The following is a 10,000-nucleotide window of genomic DNA, read 5'->3' as shown; positions in this document are numbered from 1 at the left end:
CAGACGGGAGGCGAGGCCGGCATGCGCGCCCAAAGATAGGTGTCGGAAGCCCGGGGGTAGAGGAGGAAGGGGACCGCTCACCTTAAGCCAGCGCGGGCTCCAAAGCCCGGGCCGAGCGAGCGGCGCCACCTCCCCACCCGGGAGCGCTGCGCCAGATCGATCGGAGGAAGAGCAGGGGTGCATGTAGGGACTTGCCCAAGTACGGAGGCTGCAAACCCCTGTCGTCGGGAGATACGTGCCCACGAGTCCTGGAAGCGCGACTCGGGTACAGGCGCCCTTGCGGGGGGGTACTGGATGTGGAACAGCACTGGGGTCGAAGCCACAAAAGCATCCGCCCTCATGGAGCCTCTCCTCGGCCTAAAAATCCAGATTTTAGCCTTGACGGCGCCCCCATGTGGAGAACCAGGGCCCGCGGGGGGGTCTGGCCAGGCTCACTTCAACCCAGGAACACCTCTCTGACTTGGGATAGGCGACCGGCAAAAGTCCCCCCACGCAGCTGCGGAAGCCTGGGTTCAGCCAAGGTGCAGACCTCCAGCCGAACAGGGACTCATAGCCAAAACGCATACCCAGGCCTACGGAGGTGAAAACCAGCTTAAATGAGTCGAAATGTGTCGGGGCTGAGAGGTACCTCTCTCTCATATATTCTGCCGGTGGTGTGCAAAACTGGGTCTTTGCATGGAGTGTCACCCTATACCCACTTTAGGGACGCATGCAAAAAAGTGCCCGATCGCCTGGAACTGTCAGGCGGATTCGGCTCCCTGGAATTTCCTCATTCTGGTTCTTTTTCACTTTTTGTCTCTTTTGCGACATCTAGTGGGCAGGCTGCATTACTGCAACCGGGGACACCTCAAAACGCTTGGAACTGGGGAGCGGGCTCAATTTACAAACGTTTTGCGGGTCCTGGAAGTCAAAATTGTGACTTCTGAAAACGACTAAGTATCAAGGACTCATCGCGCGAATCGCTCTGGAACTGAAATCGGATGCGCGCACTGACATGCTCCCCTCTCTGGAAGTCTGACACAAGTTGAAAAATTTTCTAAGTCCCCAAAAATTTTTTTTTTCAACTTTTTTTCAATTTTCCCCCTGTGGGATATATATTTTACCCACACTTTTGGAGCCCTCCTGGGATGCCCTCTAACATACTAGAACCTCATTTTGTGGAAGTTTTCACAAAATTGTGAAATTTTCCAAAAAGTCAGAAATTTTGCAAAAACGACTAAGTATCAAGGACTCATCGCGCGAATCGCTCTGGAACTGAAATCGGATGCGCGCACTGACATGCTCCCCTCTCTGGAAGTCTGACACATGTGTGAAAATTTTCTAAGTCCCCAAAAATTTTTTTTTTCAACTTTTTTTCAATTTTCCCCCTGTGGGATATATATTTTACCCACACTTTTGGAGCCCTCCTGGGATGCCCTCTAACATACTAGAACCTCATTTTGTGGAAGTTTTCACAAAATTGTGAAATTTTCCAAAAAGTCAGAAATTTTGCAAAAACGACTAAGTATCAAGGACTCATCGCGCGAATCGCTCTGGAACTGAAATCGGATGCGCGCACTGACATGCTCCCCTCTCTGGAAGTCTGACACATGTGTGAAAATTTTCTAAGTCCCCAAAAATTTTTTTTTTCAACTTTTTTTCAATTTTCCCCCTGTGGGATATATATTTTACCCACACTTTTGGAGCCCTCCTGGGATGCCCTCTAACATACTAGAACCTCATTTTGTGGAAGTTTTCACAAAATTGTGAAATTTTCAAAAAGTCAGAAATTTTGCCAAAAACGACTAAGTATCAAGGACTCATCGCGCGAATCGCTCTGGAACTGAAATCGGATGCGCGCACTGACACGCTCCCCTGTCTGGAAGTCTGACAAAAGTTGAAAAATTTTCTAAGTCCCCAAAAATTTTTTTTTTCAACTTTTTTTCAATTTTCCCCCTGTGGGATATATATTTTACCCACACTTTTGGAGCCCTCCTGGGATGCCCTCTAACATACTAGAACCTCATTTTGTGGAAGTTTTCACAAAATTGTGAAATTTTCAAAAAGTCAGAAATTTTGCCAAAAACGACTAAGTATCAAGGACTCATCGCGCGAATCGCTCTGGAACTGAAATCGGATGCGCGCACTGACACGCTCCCCTGTCTGGAAGTCTGACAAAAGTTGAAAAATTTTCTAAGTCCCCAAAAATTTTTTTTTTCAACTTTTTTTCAATTTTCCCCCTGTGGGATATATATTTTACCCACACTTTTGGAGCCCTCCTGGGATGCCCTCTAACATACTAGAACCTCATTTTGTGGAAGTTTTCACAAAATTGTGAAATTTTCAAAAAGTCAGAAATTTTGCCAAAAACGACTAAGTATCAAGGACTCATCGCGCGAATCGCTCTGGAACTGAAATCGGATGCGCGCACTGACACGCTCCCCTGTCTGGAAGTCTGACAAAAGTTGAAAAATTTTCTAAGTCCCCAAAAATTTTTTTTTTCAACTTTTTTTCAATTTTCCCCCTGTGGGATATATATTTTACCCACACTTTTGGAGCCCTCCTGGGATGCCCTCTAACATACTAGAACCTCATTTTGTGGAAGTTTTCACAAAATTGTGAAATTTTCCAAAAAGTCAGAAATTTTGCAAAAACGACTAAGTATCAAGGACTCATCGCGCGAATCGCTCTGGAACTGAAATCGGATGCGCGCACTGACATGCTCCCCTCTCTGGAAGTCTGACACATGTGTGAAAATTTTCTAAGTCCCCAAAAATTTTTTTTTTCAACTTTTTTTCAATTTTCCCCCTGTGGGATATATATTTTACCCACACTTTTGGAGCCCTCCTGGGATGCCCTCTAACATACTAGAACCTCATTTTGTGGAAGTTTTCACAAAATTGTGAAATTTTCAAAAAGTCAGAAATTTTGCCAAAAACGACTAAGTATCAAGGACTCATCGCGCGAATCGCTCTGGAACTGAAATCGGATGCGCGCACTGACACGCTCCCCTGTCTGGAAGTCTGACAAAAGTTGAAAAATTTTCTAAGTCCCCAAAAATTTTTTTTTTCAACTTTTTTTCAATTTTCCCCCTGTGGGATATATATTTTACCCACACTTTTGGAGCCCTCCTGGGATGCCCTCTAACATACTAGAACCTCATTTTGTGGAAGTTTTCACAAAATTGTGAAATTTTCAAAAAGTCAGAAATTTTGCCAAAAACGACTAAGTATCAAGGACTCATCGCGCGAATCGCTCTGGAACTGAAATCGGATGCGCGCACTGACATGCTCCCCTCTCTGGAAGTCTGACACATGTGTGAAAATTTTCTAAGTCCCCAAAAATTTTTTTTTTCAACTTTTTTTCAATTTTCCCCCTGTGGGATATATATTTTACCCACACTTTTGGAGCCCTCCTGGGATGCCCTCTAACATACTAGAACCTCATTTTGTGGAAGTTTTCACAAAATTGTGAAATTTTCCAAAAAGTCAGAAATTTTGCAAAAACGACTAAGTATCAAGGACTCATCGCGCGAATCGCTCTGGAACTGAAATCGGATGCGCGCACTGACATGCTCCCCTCTCTGGAAGTCTGACACATGTGTGAAAATTTTCTAAGTCCCCAAAAATTTTTTTTTTCAACTTTTTTTCAATTTTCCCCCTGTGGGATATATATTTTACCCACACTTTTGGAGCCCTCCTGGGATGCCCTCTAACATACTAGAACCTCATTTTGTGGAAGTTTTCACAAAATTGTGAAATTTTCCAAAAAGTCAGAAATTTTGCAAAAACGACTAAGTATCAAGGACTCATCGCGCGAATCGCTCTGGAACTGAAATCGGATGCGCGCACTGACATGCTCCCCTCTCTGGAAGTCTGACACATGTGTGAAAATTTTCTAAGTCCCCAAAAATTTTTTTTTTCAACTTTTTTTCAATTTTCCCCCTGTGGGATATATATTTTACCCACACTTTTGGAGCCCTCCTGGGATGCCCTCTAACATACTAGAACCTCATTTTGTGGAAGTTTTCACAAAATTGTGAAATTTTCCAAAAAGTCAGAAATTTTGCAAAAACGACTAAGTATCAAGGACTCATCGCGCGAATCGCTCTGGAACTGAAATCGGATGCGCGCACTGACATGCTCCCCTCTCTGGAAGTCTGACACATGTGTGAAAATTTTCTAAGTCCCCAAAAATTTTTTTTTTCAACTTTTTTTCAATTTTCCCCCTGTGGGATATATATTTTACCCACACTTTTGGAGCCCTCCTGGGATGCCCTCTAACATACTAGAACCTCATTTTGTGGAAGTTTTCACAAAATTGTGAAATTTTCAAAAAGTCAGAAATTTTGCCAAAAACGACTAAGTATCAAGGACTCATCGCGCGAATCGCTCTGGAACTGAAATCGGATGCGCGCACTGACACGCTCCCCTGTCTGGAAGTCTGACAAAAGTTGAAAAATTTTCTAAGTCCCCAAAAATTTTTTTTTTCAACTTTTTTTCAATTTTCCCCCTGTGGGATATATATTTTACCCACACTTTTGGAGCCCTCCTGGGATGCCCTCTAACATACTAGAACCTCATTTTGTGGAAGTTTTCACAAAATTGTGAAATTTTCAAAAAGTCAGAAATTTTGCCAAAAACGACTAAGTATCAAGGACTCATCGCGCGAATCGCTCTGGAACTGAAATCGGATGCGCGCACTGACATGCTCCCCTCTCTGGAAGTCTGACACAAGTTGAAAAATTTTCTAAGTCCCCAAAAATTTTTTTTTTCAACTTTTTTTCAATTTTCCCCCTGTGGGATATATATTTTACCCACACTTTTGGAGCCCTCCTGGGATGCCCTCTAACATACTAGAACCTCATTTTGTGGAAGTTTTCACAAAATTGTGAAATTTTCAAAAAGTCAGAAATTTTGCCAAAAACGACTAAGTATCAAGGACTCATCGCGCGAATCGCTCTGGAACTGAAATCGGATGCGCGCACTGACATGCTCCCCTCTCTGGAAGTCTGACACATGTGTGAAAATTTTCTAAGTCCCCAAAAATTTTTTTTTTCAACTTTTTTTCAATTTTCCCCCTGTGGGATATATATTTTACCCACACTTTTGGAGCCCTCCTGGGATGCCCTCTAACATACTAGAACCTCATTTTGTGGAAGTTTTCACAAAATTGTGAAATTTTCCAAAAAGTCAGAAATTTTGCAAAAACGACTAAGTATCAAGGACTCATCGCGCGAATCGCTCTGGAACTGAAATCGGATGCGCGCACTGACATGCTCCCCTCTCTGGAAGTCTGACACATGTGTGAAAATTTTCTAAGTCCCCAAAAATTTTTTTTTTCAACTTTTTTTCAATTTTCCCCCTGTGGGATATATATTTTACCCACACTTTTGGAGCCCTCCTGGGATGCCCTCTAACATACTAGAACCTCATTTTGTGGAAGTTTTCACAAAATTGTGAAATTTTCAAAAAGTCAGAAATTTTGCCAAAAACGACTAAGTATCAAGGACTCATCGCGCGAATCGCTCTGGAACTGAAATCGGATGCGCGCACTGACACGCTCCCCTGTCTGGAAGTCTGACAAAAGTTGAAAAATTTTCTAAGTCCCCAAAAATTTTTTTTTTCAACTTTTTTTCAATTTTCCCCCTGTGGGATATATATTTTACCCACACTTTTGGAGCCCTCCTGGGATGCCCTCTAACATACTAGAACCTCATTTTGTGGAAGTTTTCACAAAATTGTGAAATTTTCAAAAAGTCAGAAATTTTGCCAAAAACGACTAAGTATCAAGGACTCATCGCGCGAATCGCTCTGGAACTGAAATCGGATGCGCGCACTGACATGCTCCCCTCTCTGGAAGTCTGACACATGTGTGAAAATTTTCTAAGTCCCCAAAAATTTTTTTTTTCAACTTTTTTTCAATTTTCCCCCTGTGGGATATATATTTTACCCACACTTTTGGAGCCCTCCTGGGATGCCCTCTAACATACTAGAACCTCATTTTGTGGAAGTTTTCACAAAATTGTGAAATTTTCCAAAAAGTCAGAAATTTTGCAAAAACGACTAAGTATCAAGGACTCATCGCGCGAATCGCTCTGGAACTGAAATCGGATGCGCGCACTGACATGCTCCCCTCTCTGGAAGTCTGACACATGTGTGAAAATTTTCTAAGTCCCCAAAAATTTTTTTTTTCAACTTTTTTTCAATTTTCCCCCTGTGGGATATATATTTTACCCACACTTTTGGAGCCCTCCTGGGATGCCCTCTAACATACTAGAACCTCATTTTGTGGAAGTTTTCACAAAATTGTGAAATTTTCCAAAAAGTCAGAAATTTTGCAAAAACGACTAAGTATCAAGGACTCATCGCGCGAATCGCTCTGGAACTGAAATCGGATGCGCGCACTGACATGCTCCCCTCTCTGGAAGTCTGACACATGTGTGAAAATTTTCTAAGTCCCCAAAAATTTTTTTTTTCAACTTTTTTTCAATTTTCCCCCTGTGGGATATATATTTTACCCACACTTTTGGAGCCCTCCTGGGATGCCCTCTAACATACTAGAACCTCATTTTGTGGAAGTTTTCACAAAATTGTGAAATTTTCCAAAAAGTCAGAAATTTTGCAAAAACGACTAAGTATCAAGGACTCATCGCGCGAATCGCTCTGGAACTGAAATCGGATGCGCGCACTGACATGCTCCCCTCTCTGGAAGTCTGACACATGTGTGAAAATTTTCTAAGTCCCCAAAAATTTTTTTTTTCAACTTTTTTTCAATTTTCCCCCTGTGGGATATATATTTTACCCACACTTTTGGAGCCCTCCTGGGATGCCCTCTAACATACTAGAACCTCATTTTGTGGAAGTTTTCACAAAATTGTGAAATTTTCAAAAAGTCAGAAATTTTGCCAAAAACGACTAAGTATCAAGGACTCATCGCGCGAATCGCTCTGGAACTGAAATCGGATGCGCGCACTGACACGCTCCCCTGTCTGGAAGTCTGACAAAAGTTGAAAAATTTTCTAAGTCCCCAAAAATTTTTTTTTTCAACTTTTTTTCAATTTTCCCCCTGTGGGATATATATTTTACCCACACTTTTGGAGCCCTCCTGGGATGCCCTCTAACATACTAGAACCTCATTTTGTGGAAGTTTTCACAAAATTGTGAAATTTTCCAAAAAGTCAGAAATTTTGCAAAAACGACTAAGTATCAAGGACTCATCGCGCGAATCGCTCTGGAACTGAAATCGGATGCGCGCACTGACATGCTCCCCTCTCTGGAAGTCTGACACATGTGTGAAAATTTTCTAAGTCCCCAAAAATTTTTTTTTTCAACTTTTTTTCAATTTTCCCCCTGTGGGATATATATTTTACCCACACTTTTGGAGCCCTCCTGGGATGCCCTCTAACATACTAGAACCTCATTTTGTGGAAGTTTTCACAAAATTGTGAAATTTTCCAAAAAGTCAGAAATTTTGCAAAAACGACTAAGTATCAAGGACTCATCGCGCGAATCGCTCTGGAACTGAAATCGGATGCGCGCACTGACATGCTCCCCTCTCTGGAAGTCTGACACAAGTTGAAAAATTTTCTAAGTCCCCAAAAATTTTTTTTTTCAACTTTTTTTCAATTTTCCCCCTGTGGGATATATATTTTACCCACACTTTTGGAGCCCTCCTGGGATGCCCTCTAACATACTAGAACCTCATTTTGTGGAAGTTTTCACAAAATTGTGAAATTTTCAAAAAGTCAGAAATTTTGCCAAAAACGACTAAGTATCAAGGACTCATCGCGCGAATCGCTCTGGAACTGAAATCGGATGCGCGCACTGACATGCTCCCCTCTCTGGAAGTCTGACACATGTGTGAAAATTTTCTAAGTCCCCAAAAATTTTTTTTTTCAACTTTTTTTCAATTTTCCCCCTGTGGGATATATATTTTACCCACACTTTTGGAGCCCTCCTGGGATGCCCTCTAACATACTAGAACCTCATTTTGTGGAAGTTTTCACAAAATTGTGAAATTTTCAAAAAGTCAGAAATTTTGCCAAAAACGACTAAGTATCAAGGACTCATCGCGCGAATCGCTCTGGAACTGAAATCGGATGCGCGCACTGACATGCTCCCCTCTCTGGAAGTCTGACACATGTGTGAAAATTTTCTAAGTCCCCAAAAATTTTTTTTTTCAACTTTTTTTCAATTTTCCCCCTGTGGGATATATATTTTACCCACACTTTTGGAGCCCTCCTGGGATGCCCTCTAACATACTAGAACCTCATTTTGTGGAAGTTTTCACAAAATTGTGAAATTTTCAAAAAGTCAGAAATTTTGCCAAAAACGACTAAGTATCAAGGACTCATCGCGCGAATCGCTCTGGAACTGAAATCGGATGCGCGCACTGACACGCTCCCCTGTCTGGAAGTCTGACAAAAGTTGAAAAATTTTCTAAGTCCCCAAAAATTTTTTTTTTCAACTTTTTTTCAATTTTCCCCCTGTGGGATATATATTTTACCCACACTTTTGGAGCCCTCCTGGGATGCCCTCTAACATACTAGAACCTCATTTTGTGGAAGTTTTCACAAAATTGTGAAATTTTCAAAAAGTCAGAAATTTTGCCAAAAACGACTAAGTATCAAGGACTCATCGCGCGAATCGCTCTGGAACTGAAATCGGATGCGCGCACTGACCCGCTCCCCTGTCTGGAAGTCTGACAAAAGTTGAAAAATTTTCTAAGTCCCCAAAAATTTTTTTTTTCAACTTTTTTTCAATTTTCCCCCTGTGGGATATATATTTTACCCACACTTTTGGAGCCCTCCTGGGATGCCCTCTAACATACTAGAACCTCATTTTGTGGAAGTTTTCACAAAATTGTGAAATTTTCCAAAAAGTCAGAAATTTTGCAAAAACGACTAAGTATCAAGGACTCATCGCGCGAATCGCTCTGGAACTGAAATCGGATGCGCGCACTGACACGCTCCCCTGTCTGGAAGTCTGACAAAAGTTGAAAAATTTTCTAAGTCCCCAAAAATTTTTTTTTTCAACTTTTTTTCAATTTTCCCCCTGTGGGATATATATTTTACCCACACTTTTGGAGCCCTCCTGGGATGCCCTCTAACATACTAGAACCTCATTTTGTGGAAGTTTTCACAAAATTGTGAAATTTTCCAAAAAGTCAGAAATTTTGCAAAAACGACTAAGTATCAAGGACTCATCGCGCGAATCGCTCTGGAACTGAAATCGGATGCGCGCACTGACATGCTCCCCTCTCTGGAAGTCTGACACATGTGTGAAAATTTTCTAAGTCCCCAAAAAATTTTTTTTTCAACTTTTTTTCAATTTTCCACCTGTGGGATATATATTTTACCCACACATTTGGAGCCCTCCCGGGATGCCCTCTAACATATTAGAACCTCATTTAGCGGATGTTTTCACAAAAAAGTGAAATTTTCAAAAAAGTGAAAAATTTGGCAAAAACGACTAAGTATCAAGGACTCATCGGAGGAATCGCTCTGGAACTGAAATCGGATGCGCGCACTGACATGCTCCCCTCTCTGGAAGTCTGACACAAGTTGAAAAATTTTCTAAGTCCAAACATTTTTTTTTTCAACTTTTTTTCAATTTTCCCCCTGTGGGATATATATTTTACCCACACTTTTGGAGCCCTCCTGGGATGCCCTCTAACATATTAGAACCTCATTTTGCGGATGTTTTCACAAAAAAGTGAAATTTTCAAAAAAGTGAAATTTTTTGAAAAAACGACAAAGTATCAAGGACTCATCGGAGCAATCGCTCTGGAACTGAAATCGGATGCACGCACTGACATGCTCCCCTCTCTGGAAGTCTGACACAAGTTGAAAAATTTTCTAAGTCCCAAAAAAATTTTTTTTTCAACTTTTTTTCAATTTTCCACCTGTGGGATATATATTTTACCCACACATTTGGAGCCCTCCTGGGATGCCCTCTAACATATTAGAACCTCATTTAGCGGATGTTTTCACAAAAAAGTGAAATTTTCAAAAAAGTGA

This window comes from Phyllobates terribilis, unplaced genomic scaffold, assembly GCF_046119375.1.
Source record: "Phyllobates terribilis strain yellow unplaced genomic scaffold, ASM4611937v1 Scaffold_2754__1_contigs__length_108694, whole genome shotgun sequence".
In the NCBI taxonomy this organism is placed as follows: Eukaryota; Metazoa; Chordata; class Amphibia; order Anura; family Dendrobatidae; genus Phyllobates; species Phyllobates terribilis.
This window is presented reverse-complemented; position numbering follows the sequence as displayed.